We start from the raw sequence: 13,666 nt of genomic DNA, 5'->3' as shown, positions 1-13,666 counted from the left end.
AAAATATATAAATATATGATATATATTAAAAAACCACACTTAAACTCATAGCCATTGAGTTAGAACTGGCTCACAGCTGACCTTCTAGTGTGTTTATGGAGCCTGTAAATTGAGCAGTGGAGACTGCCCATCTTTCTCCCCCAGAGTCAGTTGCTGGTGGCTTAGAACTGCCAGAGAAGCATAACCTTTGGGTGAGCAATGCAGCTTCCTACTGAATACCAGAGCTCCCCATGTTTAGCAATAGTTACTGAATTAGCTATTCAAATGAAAGAAAAAATTGAAGCACAAGAACACACAAGTACACATTCTCTTAACCATCAGGAGCAGTGACATCATTCTGTAGCTTCTGAAAGTGTCCTTACAATTAAAAGAAAAAGGATGCTTTAGTATATTATGAAAATTGTGTTGACCTGCCAAACTCTTAGAAAGGACCTTAAGGAATCCCAGTTCTGGAATCAACTTTGAGACCCACACTTCCCTGCAGAAATTCTTGCATATGTGCATCAGACATGTATAAGCATGTTTATAGCTGCACTGTACACAGTAGAAAAACCTAGAAATAGACTCAGCCCCATCAATTGGTAAGCTAAATTCACATACTATTGTACAACCACCAAGATAAATTAGTTATATTTGATAGGATGAATGAATGTATCTCATGAAGCAGAATACTTGAAAAACACATTCAACTTTTATATAAAGCCTAAAAACAGGCAAAATGAAAGTAAAGTATTGGTAAGGAATATCAATCATAGACGGGGAAACTGAAGAAAAGCAGGAGAATACTACACATTGCCATCAAGTTGATTCTGACTCATTCGTGACCCTTCAGAACAGAGCAAAATTACTCCAAAGGGTTCCCAAGGTTGTCGTCTTTTTGGATCAGAGAATCTTTGTGTCATATACTTTGAGCATGTTGTTAGGAGGGGCCAGTCCCTAGAAAAGGACGTCATGCTTGGAAAGGTAGCACGTTAGCAAAAGAGAGGAAGAACCTCAACAAGTTGGATTGACACAGTGACAGTACCAGTGGCCTCAAGTCTATCAGAAATGATGAGGATGGCACAGGATAGGGCAGAATTCAGACACATTGTTTATAAGGCTCCTATGAGTTGTATTCGACTCAATGGCACACAACAACAACAACAACAACTTCTTTTCAGGAGAAGATTGCCACATCTTTTTCTTGTTAAGTGGGTGGTGATTTCTGTAAGGCTGAAACCAAAATGATTCCATTTTGTTGACATCCTGACCCTACCTGCATAAGTCTGTGTGTTCCAGAAAATACTAAATAATCTGATTAATGTTTACCCCTAAACTCTGTTTTCAATGAAGCATGCATAGTAAATAAAACATATTTGCCATACACTGGCTAGTGTTGCTTCTGGACTTCGTAGTGAGTTTGAACCTTTGAATTTCAAATTGCCAACTTCTCAGTTTGCAGCTGGGTGAATAAGAAGTAAAACCAAATGCATGAAAGGTAGCTGTTCCCAGAAGGCAGGAATGGGGACAGACAGGAAGCTTTCATGGTATTCATGTTTATATATTCCATACATACAAGATATTTCAAAGTAAAATATTAAAAGAGGTAAACCAAACCAAAATGAAAAGACCAGAAAAAGTCATCAAAAGGAGAGAATTATTTAATAGTAATGGGAGAAACCACAAAATAATGGGTCCTTTTCAATGGAATCCTTGGGGAGGTGCAGTTGTTGAAGATGCCTAGCTGATAACTGAAAGGACAGAAGCTTGGGCTCTCCCAGAGGCACACTGCAAGAAAGATCTGCAGAAGGAAGCCACAGGACACCCCAGGGTGGGTTCCACTGTTCTGCTTTGCCATATGTGGGGTCGTGGTTAGTCAGAGTCAACTCAGTGGCAACTTTTCAAAAACATTTTCAGTAAGTAGGTTTTCTTTTCACTATGTTGGAAAATGTTTATTTTATGTGCATGTTGATTTAATTTTTTAGAAGGTCTCATTCATTTTATCCTCTCCAGAGTGTGCTTTTCTGGCTGTATTTGGCAGTCTCTTTATATCATAAACTAGGCTGTCTAAGCTTGATCCCAGTTTGTCTCTTAGGAACTATATGGTTTGGGGCTTTACTCCCAGGTCTCTGATCAACCCTGAGTTGATTTTGTGCATGGTGTGACATGTGGATCCCATTTCAGCTTTCTGCAGGCAGCAGTCTAGTTTTGCCAGCACCATTTGTTGAAGAGGTTGCCATTTCCCCATTTGATAAGGTTTTTCTAAATTTCCTTGTTGAATATCAGTTGTTCAATCACAGTCAAATGGATTGAACAATTATGGTACATTCACACAGTCAAATGGATTGAACAATTATGGTACATTCACACAATGGAATACTACTCAGAATGCAGGAGCAATGATTTTGAAAACTACAACCTAACTTGGGAGGGTTTGGTGAGCATTATGCTAAGTGAACTAATTCATTCCCATAAGAACAAATATTGTATAAGACCATGATTGTACAATGTGTATGAGGATCCAAGGGGGGGAGGGTAGGAGTAGAGAGGTGAGGACAGGCAGGGGGTAATCATAAGGTTACACAATTTGATGGGTAGAGGGGAGGGGTGGGTAAAGTAAATGGGAAAGTCCTGTATGAAAAAAATGCATATGAACTTTGTAAGTAAACTAGTATGAAATGAAAATTCTTTTTAAAACATTCATTTTCAATCTATTTTTTTTTAAATGAGAGGAAAATGTAAAAGGGAAATAAACAAGAAAGGCCCAGGTCAATATTAAAAGCCATTCTAACAAGGGGAGGGAAGTTGAAATCTGACACAGATATAAATGTATGCAAAAGATACTTACCCCCATTAGTAATGAAATGCAAAGGAAAACAAAGACTTATCAGTTAAGCAAGGATAACATCTGGGAGGGTGGGGGAGGGTGTGGCGAAACCTACTCTCAAGTAGCTGCTGAGACTGATCTTGGTGTGACTCTAAGGAAGAAAGTGTAACATACTCTTTATATGGAGAATTTGACTTCTGGACATAAATTGTCAGGATATAATCTGAACAACTCTACCCCCCAAAAAGGAATATTAACACAAAACCCAGAAAAAAAATCTAAAAGTCAAAAAGAACTATTTAAGATCAAAGCTTAGAAAACTACCTTTTATCTCTAGAACAGAAAATGACTGAGAATGGAAAATGTTGGGTTATTCCATAAATGTGGGAAATAAGGTCATGTTAATAAACACACACACACACACACACACACACACACACACACACACACACACACACTCATCTGTTTAAATGGCTGTATGTTGGAAAAGACTAGGGAAAATGCGTCAACTATTAGCACTATTTCTGCACAGATGTCTGAGTGATTACCTAGACTATTCTGGTAGCATTCAAACTCATCTAAATGAATGCATATACACTGAAACTTGGGAGCCTTACAACTTGATGGCCTGCTTTGTTTTTCAGAGACTCATAAATTTTCTGCTGCTGACAGAGGGTGCAGTCGATCGCTCTCTTAGTGAAAATACTTGAGTTTTCCTTTTCTGACAGGTTTCTACAGGTTCCAGTTTTCACAGTTTCTATTGTACTTTGTAAGAAAATGGTTCTAAAACAATAAAAACCTCCAGCCTCTTCATGGCTCTCTATATCCACTTTGGTGTCTAAGGTTATCTACAATATATTCTCATCTGTGTTCTCCTATGTCTATTAAACTCCTAATTGCTTCCTAGCCCGCCCCTCTGTCTTCTCACCTCAGTACTTGAGCTCCTACTATGTGATCTGTGTGACTTAGTGTTAAGGAGCTGTGCTGTCAACCCAAAGCAAATCTTTCTGGGAGAAAGATTAGCAGTCTCCTCCTGTGTGATTTACTGCCTGTGAAAATTCACTGGAGGGTCAGCTAGAAGTCAGATCTGATGGTACATAACATCATGTGATCTATGTAGACCACATTTGCTACTTGTCTAAGAGCCACATCCTTCACAGCTCACAAGAAACATCCTTCTTCTATGACATTTTCCTAACTCTATGCTAACCACATCATCCCAACCACCAGATGTTATTTCTCCTTGTCCCTAACTATTACAGACTTAATTTTAGCACGTGTATGCCTTTTGGTACTTCAGTAGTTATCTGCTTTAATATATCTACTGGATTGTAGCAGCTCAGGAGCGGGCTCAGTCATTAGCTCTTTGTCTAGGACAGACATACTCCATGCCATAATTGAGCACAGAATGAGTCTTTAAGGAACTGAAGAAATTATCGTTACACAGGAGTAGTCTCTTGCCTTGACCTCAAGGAGGAGGAAGCAAGAAGGGGAAATGTTTCTCAGTTGAGAGTCAGCATGGAATTTCTCAGAGAAACAATGAGAGAAAAAAAAATACTATTCCTAATCCATAAGACAGCTGCTGATATATTTTATTCCTTTGTCAGCTAAAAAAATAATTTATTCATAATCCAGTAGCTTGTTTTTTACATAACAAGAATGTGCTTGGAATTCCCAAGAAACCTACTTCCAAAATCAATTTTGGAGTATAAAGCCTAAATCAGTTGCTGTTGTGTTGACTCTGATGACAGCGAGCCTGTGTATGTTGCAACAGAACTGCACTTCATAGCAGTGCGTGATTGTGAGCTTTTAGTTGACTGCCAGACCTTTCTTCCAAAGCATCTCTGGACGGACTGAGTAGTAGCTGGGTGCCTAAACTTTACACCACAAAGGAACTACCTCGGAGTAAATTCACAGACTTGTAAACAAGAGATATTTTCCTTTGTTGTTGTTCTGTACCATATAGTCAAAACCAGCCTATAGCAGTCCCTCTAGCGAGTTTTCAGAGGCAGTTAATTGCACAGGAGATTGCTTGCCCTTTTCCTGTGGAGCAGCTGGTGGCCTCGAACTATGTGCCTTCAGGATTGCAATGCAGCTTCATGCCACTAGGACAATATATACCACATTTGCTTATGTTGGCCTTAAACCTCTTGTGAAACAAAATACTGTTAATGATAATAGACACGTGATAAAAGACAGAGGAAGAAGGAAAAGTGGATGTTCTAAACATACCTGAAAAACTTCTGAAATGTAAACTTCAGAAGGGAAGTACTTTTTATTGAGACAAAACAAAATGTTTCCTTCTTCCTTATGACTTTCCTACAGTATTTTTATCAGATTCTAATTTTATCAGGGAACTCAAACTTTAAAGTGACAAAGGAAAAGGTTTCTACTTCATTTCTCATGCAAGTCTTTAATATTTACAGTCACTGTGCAGTTAGATAGCCCCCACTTGTGTTCAAACATATACAAGAGTGTGTATTTATGGACAAACTCCTTTCTGTGCTTAAAATGACACACTGCTTTACTTTGAGATAATTCCTGTCTTTCTGAGAAATACTGTGAAGGTTTCTCTAGCAGATTTTGATTGGGAAGGAAGAGCAGTTAGGATAATTCTTAAAAGGGTGGGCTCAATTTACCTAGATATATATACAAGTATTGCATATTCATTTGAGGGAGCTCTGGTGGCATAGACTAAAGAGAGTTGTGCTGCCAACACAAAGGCTGAGCTTCTCTGATGGTTTGCATCCACCAGCTGCCCCGTGGGAGAAAGACAGTCTCCTTCCATGTGATTTACAGCTTTGGAAAGCTGCTGGATGGATAGGCAGCTATGATTTGATAACTTGATAGCAAAGAAAGAGAGCACGAGAGAGATTTATTTGATAAGTATCTACTGAGCACTGTGTTAAGCATACAGAGGTGAAGGAGACAGGAGTATGAGGTCCCTGTTCTTAATGCCCACAGGCTGAACCAGAGCCCATATACACATTTTACCAGAGAAAATAAATACATCCTTGGGGGGGTGTGTGTGTGCTGCACTTAACTACAAACCTAAAGGTTAATGATTTGAATCTAGCTAGTGGTATTGTAGCAGGAAGGCCAACCAATCTGCTTTCATAAAATTAATAGTCAAAAAAACCTAATATGGAAAGTATAGGGCTATCATATATTGACAGGACAATAGCAAGTTGGAAGGAAATGAGTAGTAAACAAACAAATGTACAAGATAATTACAGATTGCAGTAATCCCTGTGCAGGAGAAAAACAAAAAATAAACAAGAGACAGGGAGGCTATATAATAGTCAGGAAAGGATTCTCGGATACATTTAAACTAAAATGAAAAAGACAAGGACTCAGCTACAATGCATTCTGGGGGAAGCCATCTAGGCAGAAGGAAGTAGAAACAGTCCTTTTGAAGAGTGTCAGAGGCAGAAGGGCCAATTGTGTTTTTTAACTGTGAGCCATGTTTATGGGTTAAAAGGCCAATTTTATAGGTCTTCACATGTTTTAAAAACAGAAGTTAAATAGGGAAAAAAATCAGAGAGGGTCTCATGCTTTCAGAATAAGGACTCTTTCATGAACTTTTACTTCAGTTGTATGTGTGTGTGCACGCACATGTGTATATGTTTCTGACTGTGAGCATGGCCACATTGAAGGCCTCTGTGTGAGACTGTATTTAGCAAGGAGAGCTAGACAGTGGGTAAGGGTACAGAAGAAGAACTGATGGCTTTGAGCTATGGTGTTGGAGAATAATACTAAACATCTCATGGACTGCCAAAAGAACACACAAATATATCTTGGAGGAAGTGCAACCAAAGTGCTCCTTGAAGACAAAAATGATGAAACTCGACCTTACATACTTTGGGCATGTTGCCTTGGAAAGGGACATTATGCTTGGAAAGATGGAGCATTTGCAAAAAAAGAAGACGACCTCCAATAAGATGGATTGAGTGTGTCAGAGATTATGAGGATGGCACAAGATAGGACAGGGTTCAGGTTGTCCAGGTCTGTTGTTCATAGGATTGCTATGAGTCCTACTCAACTCAGCAGCACCTAACAACAACAACAAAGACGAGGATGGAGAGGTGGGCAAAAGCAAGATCAGGCATCCAGAAACAACTGGGATTTTATTAAAAATGTAGTGGGAAGGCACTGGAGGCTGCTTGAGCTGGGGAGTGACATGACCTAATCTGACATCACAGTGCTGCCCTAGGGTTGACTATAGTGACAATCAGATGTTCTGAGCTGTGGCCCTGGCTTACAGCAATTTGGGACAAATCACTTAAACTCTCTAGACCTCACTTGCTTCACTGTAAAATTATTGGACCAAGTTCTTGTCTACTGCCACATTCCCATGATTTTGTTGGGTTTTCCCCCCCCTTAGGCATAGTTAAACAAGTAAACTAGTGGCATGAGGTCAATTTCTAGGTGTCTTCTTAAAATATCATAAATGCTTACAGTTCATATAAGAGTACAAGCAATTTTCGAATTCTTTCTTTACTAGAACCAGCTACATAATTAGATTAAATGGCTGAGTTAAAAGTGTATCATGTGCTTCTGTCAACTCACTGGTGCAGCCTCTGGGTGTGAAGGAGGCATGAAAAGGTTTCCTAAGCACACTACTGCAGATTTCCAGACTTGTTCTGGGACATCTGGTGACCTATAAGCCATTGCTGTTAGGTGTTATTGAATTGCTTCCAACCTCACAGCAACTCCTTCTGACTACACTGCCCCTCAGGGTTTTCTTGGCACTATTCTTTACATAGCAGATCGCCAGATCTTTTTCCCTTGGAGCTGCTGGGTGGGTTAGCATGCTCAATCTTTTGGTTTGCAACTGAGTCCTTAGGGCTCCTAACCTATCTAAAGGAATCTAAACTTGCCAGGAACTTTCTGGACACTAATGTTAAGATATTAACTCAGTAACTAAACTCATTCGAGTCAAAAGATTCACTTTAAATCTATCACATGCAAAACCATTAGATAGCTACATACAAGCTTTAATTGTCCTACTGTATCATTCCCATTTAACTAATAGGGAAACCAGGGGCAAAGAACACACAAGTAAACTTTTTTGTGGGAGAGTAGGGATTAAAAACAACCAACCAGTTGCTATTGAGTGGTTTCTGAATCATAATGAGCCCCAGGGATTTCAGGGTAGACCTGTGTTCCATATGGCTTTCAGTGGCTGAGATATTGGGGAAATTAGACAGCTAGGCTTTCCTTCCAAGATGCCTCTGGGTGAATTCAAATCACTTTTCAGTGACAGTCAAAGGCTTAATACTTTATGCTATCCAGGGACTCCCTGAGGTGAGGATTAGAATCATCCTTAAACTGGGCAACATGGACATTGTGTCTTAATTCCAACTGTACAAATAATTATCTTGGCTTTTTTTTTTAAGTTACTGTATATAAGTGTTCCATTGTTATCTAAGTGCCTCACAACATAAATATCAGTGACATCTGGCACAAAATATTCAACAAATAATTCTGGATTTGCAGATGCCTTGCTCGGGTACAGTGTATAAGATGAAAAGATGGGTTGTTGCAACACTGTGGGGCCTACTCTGTGGGTTGCATGCTGGATTGCATAAAGTGGAATTAGGCAAAATAGCAAAGGAATTTGCACCTCCTGTTATGTCCACTTCAAGAGTTTCTGTCAGGTTCCAGGTTCATTTTCTGGCAGGCTGTTTGTTGGTGAAAGACCAGCAGAGGATTCTTGGGATGGGCAGTTCACCTGTGCCCTGGGCCTAACAAGTGTTCCTGCAAGTTCCATAGACAAACGGAGATACTAGAAACTAGCTGATTTCCAACTTGCATTAAACCTTTAAAAGAAATAATGAGTGCGCTACCTGTCCAAATACAGCTGCATGCAAGACGTAAGAATCTCAGAAACATGCAAGGCATTGTCCTTGTGAGGTTTGCAGAAGTCCCCAATGCCGCCCGGAAACACCCACAAACATCTCTGCAAAGTTGGAGACGTCAGTGCGCACTAGTTTCAACGCTGAGAATCATGTACTCACCTGTCAAGTATTCAGTTTCGAATCTCCGTCGGGTATCTGCGATGAGCTTGGCTTTAGCCTGGGCCTGACTCTAGAAGGGAGACAGGACCAGATCCTTAGACACCACACACGCCATCACTCTTCCCCAGAGCCCAGCCCACCTGTCACCGAACACCTGGCCCTGGGGAAGTCAAAGAGGCCTCCGGAGCTGGAGGGAGGAAGTTCGCAGCCGTGGGGCCGGCTCCTCACCTCGGTCATGGTCGCGGTCATTATAGCGATCACCGATGCAGACGCCGCCGCCCGAGTCTCTCATCACCAGCCAGGCGGGCCCAGGGAATAGGCAGCAGGGGGCGGGAGTGGGAGGTGGTCGCGTGACAACCAAAGACGAACAGAGTAGCCGCCACGCCACCCAATCCAATACTGTCATCTAGGTCAGGGGCGGGATCAAACTGTCAGCCTGGAGTCCCATTTGCTGCTCAATTTAGCCCCACCCCTGACGTTCCTCACACAGACAGCCCCGCCCCCGTCATTGGCCCGGCTGCCGGGCTGCGGGTGCTTTCTGCGCACAGCCGGCGCTGCAGTTTCACAACACTCTCTGGAGGCCCCGCCTCCTCGCTCTCCCTAGCAACGGTCTCCTGGCAGGCTTGGCTAACTCAGGTCTCGCTCCACGTGACCCAGCTTCCGGCGCACATATCCCAGGATGCAGCGCACTGGCGGGAGGTTCGGAGTGTTTCCCTACGTCGCCTGAGTGGGCGCGAAAAATGTGTGGGCTCGGTGGCGTGGGAACAAGGCGCTGAGGTAGGGCCCCAGCGTCTTTCCTTTTCTGCCTTCGCAGAGAATGAGTTTATTTTCTTCTTTGGTGTCGGCGAGAAAGCAGGAGGGGAACGGGGGTCTCGGGACCGGGTTCCTGCCTTAGTGGAACGCGGCTGTGACCTAGGACACTGGCGTCAGAAGGGCCGTATCCTAGGACTTTGTGAGCTCTCAAGACCTAGCTGTACAGTCCGCAATTCCGTTCCTAGTTTGGTACCTTGACAGATTCCTAGCTGTGGAGGTTTTGTGAGGGTCATATCCTGCAGGGTCCCTCGGCCTCTTATGGCCTTGGGTTCTTTTCCTAAGGATCCCGTCTGGCTTTCATCTCCTCAGAGTTCCTTTGCGACATTTAGGGGAATGCCCTTACGGGGACAGGATTGCAGAAAACGTTTTCTCTACTATGCCTGTCAATCTGTAATATGATAACTTGATTGGAAAGGCTTTCTTTTGATTGAAATAAACTGCACTTGGAGTGGGAGTTACTTGTCAGGGAAAATGACTTTGAAATCTTTAAAGCACGAATATAGGATTAAATAAAGATGAAAAGGATCTTAAATCAGGGGCAGTTGTATCCTGTACCCAGAAGATATTATATCAATTTTAGGGACATTTTTGGTTTTCACAGTTTGAGGAGAGGGTGCTACTGGCATCTAAGGTGTAGAAGAATGCTGTTAAACAGCCTACAGGATAGCCCCTCCCACCATAAAAAAATTCTAAAGCCCAAGAGATTAGGTTAACAATAGTGTCAAGTTTAGGAAACCTGAGATAGATTTTCAAAGTACTAGAGCAAATTTTCCAGCGCTCTGGTGGCCCATTTTGGTGGCAGTGGAGTTGCATTGCTAACTGTAGGCTGTGCATTTATGGTAATTCGAATCCACCAGTGTCTGTTCGCTTGCATTTTACTGCCTCAGAAATCCAGTGCAGAGTCAGCTGTGTGTGGTTCCAATTCCACCACCATGAGTGTGGAGCAAATTTTAAAGAGTGCTGGTGGTACAGTGGTTACAGTGCTTGCCTGCTAGCCATAAAGTGGACTAATGAGGTGTTGCTGGCTAGGAAAAATCCTAGCAGTTGGCTCCTGTGAAGATTACAGCTGAGGAAGCTCTTTGGAGCATTTATTCTGTCATATAGGGTCATAATTACCCCACAAATACTATGTAGGGGGGAAGTACACACATGGTTTAAAAATTATTTTAAGGGGAGCTCTGGTGGCCTAGTGATAAGGAGCTGCAACTACAATCCCAGAGGCGCATGGTTCAAATCCACCAGATGCTCTGCCGGGGAAGGAGGAGCAGTCTCCACCTGTACCAGTCAGATCTGATTTGACGGTACACACACACAAAAATAATAAAATAAAAAAATTATTTTAGTGCTGCTTGCATTGAAAAACAAGGAACTCATGAAATATTATGCAAAATGGATGACTCTGGAGGACATTATGTTGAGTGAAATATCTCAATCACAAAGGACAAATACTGCATAATGGCACTGTTATAAAACAGGACTGACATCAGATTTGGGGGGAAACTAAGAAAATAGCGAATAAATAATGTACACTGCATGACGTGGTAAGACAGATAAGTGTAAGAACTGCTCAGAAGGAATATATGATTAGGTATTATTTGTATGGCAAGAGTCCAGAATAAGAACTCCATAGTAAAGTGGACTGAGATTGTGTAACAATGAAAGAATTTATTTTCTTCTCAAAGACAAAAGCAAACTGGTGCGGAGGGCAGGGAGGAAACAGGTCAGGGAGGAAAATGTGCAACAATAAATGAATGGAAATTTTTAAAACGTGCCAATAAATTTCAGTGTTTCAGTTAAAAAATATTTTAATGCTGCTTTAAGTTTTAACAAAAGATAACATTTCAGATGTTTTTGTCATTAGGTGCCTTTGAGTAGACTATGACTCATTAGTGACTCTCTGACCCATAAATTGAAACTCTGCACTATCCTATGCCATTCACATCATGCTCAAGCCCTTTATTCTAGTCACTGTCAGTCCATCTTGTTGAGGGTTGTCTTCTTTTTTACAGACCTCTCCCAGCATGATGTGTTTTTTCCGAGACTAGCTCTTCCTGATTACATGCCTGAAGTATGTGAGTTGAAGTTTTATCATTCTTGCTTCTAATGAGCACACTGGTTGCACAGATGTGTTTTTTTCTTTTGACAGTTCCTTGCTATAGTAATTACTCTTTACCAGCATCACAGTTTAAAGACATCCATTCTTCTTTGTTATTTCATTGTCCAATTTTCAGACGCATAGGAAGCTTCCTGAATCAGGAACACCTAAGTTTTTAAGCTGATATCCTTCTTAAATATTCCTGACAGTTTTACAGCCTCTTAGAATTAGTCCTCACAGAAACTGCTGGCTTGTTCCATCCAAACTGTATCGTAACTTTCAAAGTACCAAAGTCATCATCATGTTGTGCAAAACAGTGTATTTATTACTTAGACATTCTGGTAAGAAATAAGACTTTTCGTCTCTTAAAAAAATTTATATCCTTGCTCTTTAGTACTTTAAAGAGATCCTTGACAGCAGATTTGTCCAGTGTAACATGTCTTTTGATTTCTTGACTATTTGTTGATTGTTGCATTCAAGCTGCATGCAAGATGTGATTGTGGATCCAAATAAAATGAAGTTTTTTGATGTTGACATTGAAGGCTATACTCTTTAATCTTCTTCTGTGCTGCTGCTTCCTTTCCTGCAAGAAAAAGATTGTGTCATCTGTATAGATTGTTGATGAGATGTTCTCTAATCCTGATGCTATATGGTTCATGGAATATTGCTTCTTAGATGATTTGCTCAAGGTACAGATTGAATAAGTATAGAGAAAAGATGCAACTCTGATGCACATCTTTCATGATTTTAAACCAGTGTGCATCACCTTACTCTGTTTGATGGACGGTTTCTTGGCCTCTGTACAGGTTTAGGTGAGCACACAAGTAAGTGTTCTTCATTTCCTGTTCTTCTCAATGTTATCCATAATTTATTAGATCCACACAGTCAAAGACCTATAGTTAAAGTCTTCCTCTGCCTGGACTCCCCTATCTTCTTGAAAATCAGTAGTAGTCATTAGAAATTTTTCATTAATTTTGCCTGCTACTTCTTAAACTCTGTGCCTCCCTGTCCTGTCCTCATCCATAAACTGGGATAATTTTATAAAGATGTTACAATGAATCTAGTTTGTTTAGAATGGTATCCAGCACTGAAAAAGCTATCATTTTAGGTAAGCAAAATATTCAGTATTTTATGTATTTTTCTCTATGTTAGATGCTGTCAAGTTGAGTATGACCCAGGGACTATGTGAACAACAGATCTGAACTTTGTCCTGTCTTGTGCCATCCTCATCATCATCTCTGACATACTGGAGCCCATTGCCCCGGTCATTGTGTCAACAACTTGTTGAAGCTCTTCCTCTATTTCACCAGCTCTCCACCTTTATAAGTAAGCATGCTTCCTCTCTTCAAGGTATAGCCTCTCCTAGCAAAACGCCCAAGTATGTGAGGTGAGTTTTATCATCTTTACCTCCAAGGAGCACTCTGACTGTACCTTCTCTAAAACATGTGTTCTTTTGACAGTCCTTTGGATGTTCAGTACTCTTCTCCTCCACCACTACAGTTCAAAGGCATTAGTTATTTTGTCATCCTTATTCATTGTCCAGCTCTCAGCAGCATAGCAAGTGATTGAAAAGAACATGGCCTGAGTCAAGCATACCTTAGTCTTCAAACTGACATTGTTACTCCTCAGTAATTTGAAGAGGTCCCTGACTGCAGACTTTCCCAGTGCAGTATGTCTTCTGATTTCCTGACTGCTGATACCAAGTGTGTTGATTCTGGATCCAAGTAAGATGAAATCACTGACAGTTTCAGTCTTTTGTCCATCGGTCATGATGCTGCCTGTTGGTTCAGTGGTGATAATTTTTTTCTTGACATTGATATGTAATCCATATTGAAGAATATGATATTGATCCTCTACAACAAGTGCTTCAAGTCCTCCTCCCTTTCAGATTATGAGACTGATGCACTGCTTATTGTGCTAAGGCACCTCCTC

The 13,666-nt window shown here is 41.0% G+C and overlaps 1 protein-coding gene across 1 annotated transcript in view; it reads right to left on the bottom strand.

Annotated features, from left to right (window-relative positions):
• Nucleotides 1-8,890, bottom strand: part of MOSPD2 (motile sperm domain containing 2) — a 49,466-nt gene extending 40,576 nt beyond the window's left edge. Inside the window, exon 1 of the mRNA XM_006892386.1 lies at nucleotides 8,827-8,890. The gene's annotated coding sequence lies outside the window, so the exon portion shown is untranslated. The remainder of the gene's footprint in view (nucleotides 1-8,826) is intronic.
• Between the last annotated feature and the right edge of the window lie 4,776 nt (nucleotides 8,891-13,666).

This window comes from Elephantulus edwardii, unplaced genomic scaffold, assembly GCF_000299155.1.
Source record: "Elephantulus edwardii isolate Elephantulus edwardi_28Jun2011 unplaced genomic scaffold, EleEdw1.0 scaffold00115, whole genome shotgun sequence".
NCBI classification, from domain to species: domain Eukaryota; kingdom Metazoa; phylum Chordata; class Mammalia; order Macroscelidea; family Macroscelididae; genus Elephantulus; species Elephantulus edwardii.
Note: the sequence above shows the minus strand (reverse complement) of the source record. Positions and strands in the feature narration are given on the sequence as shown.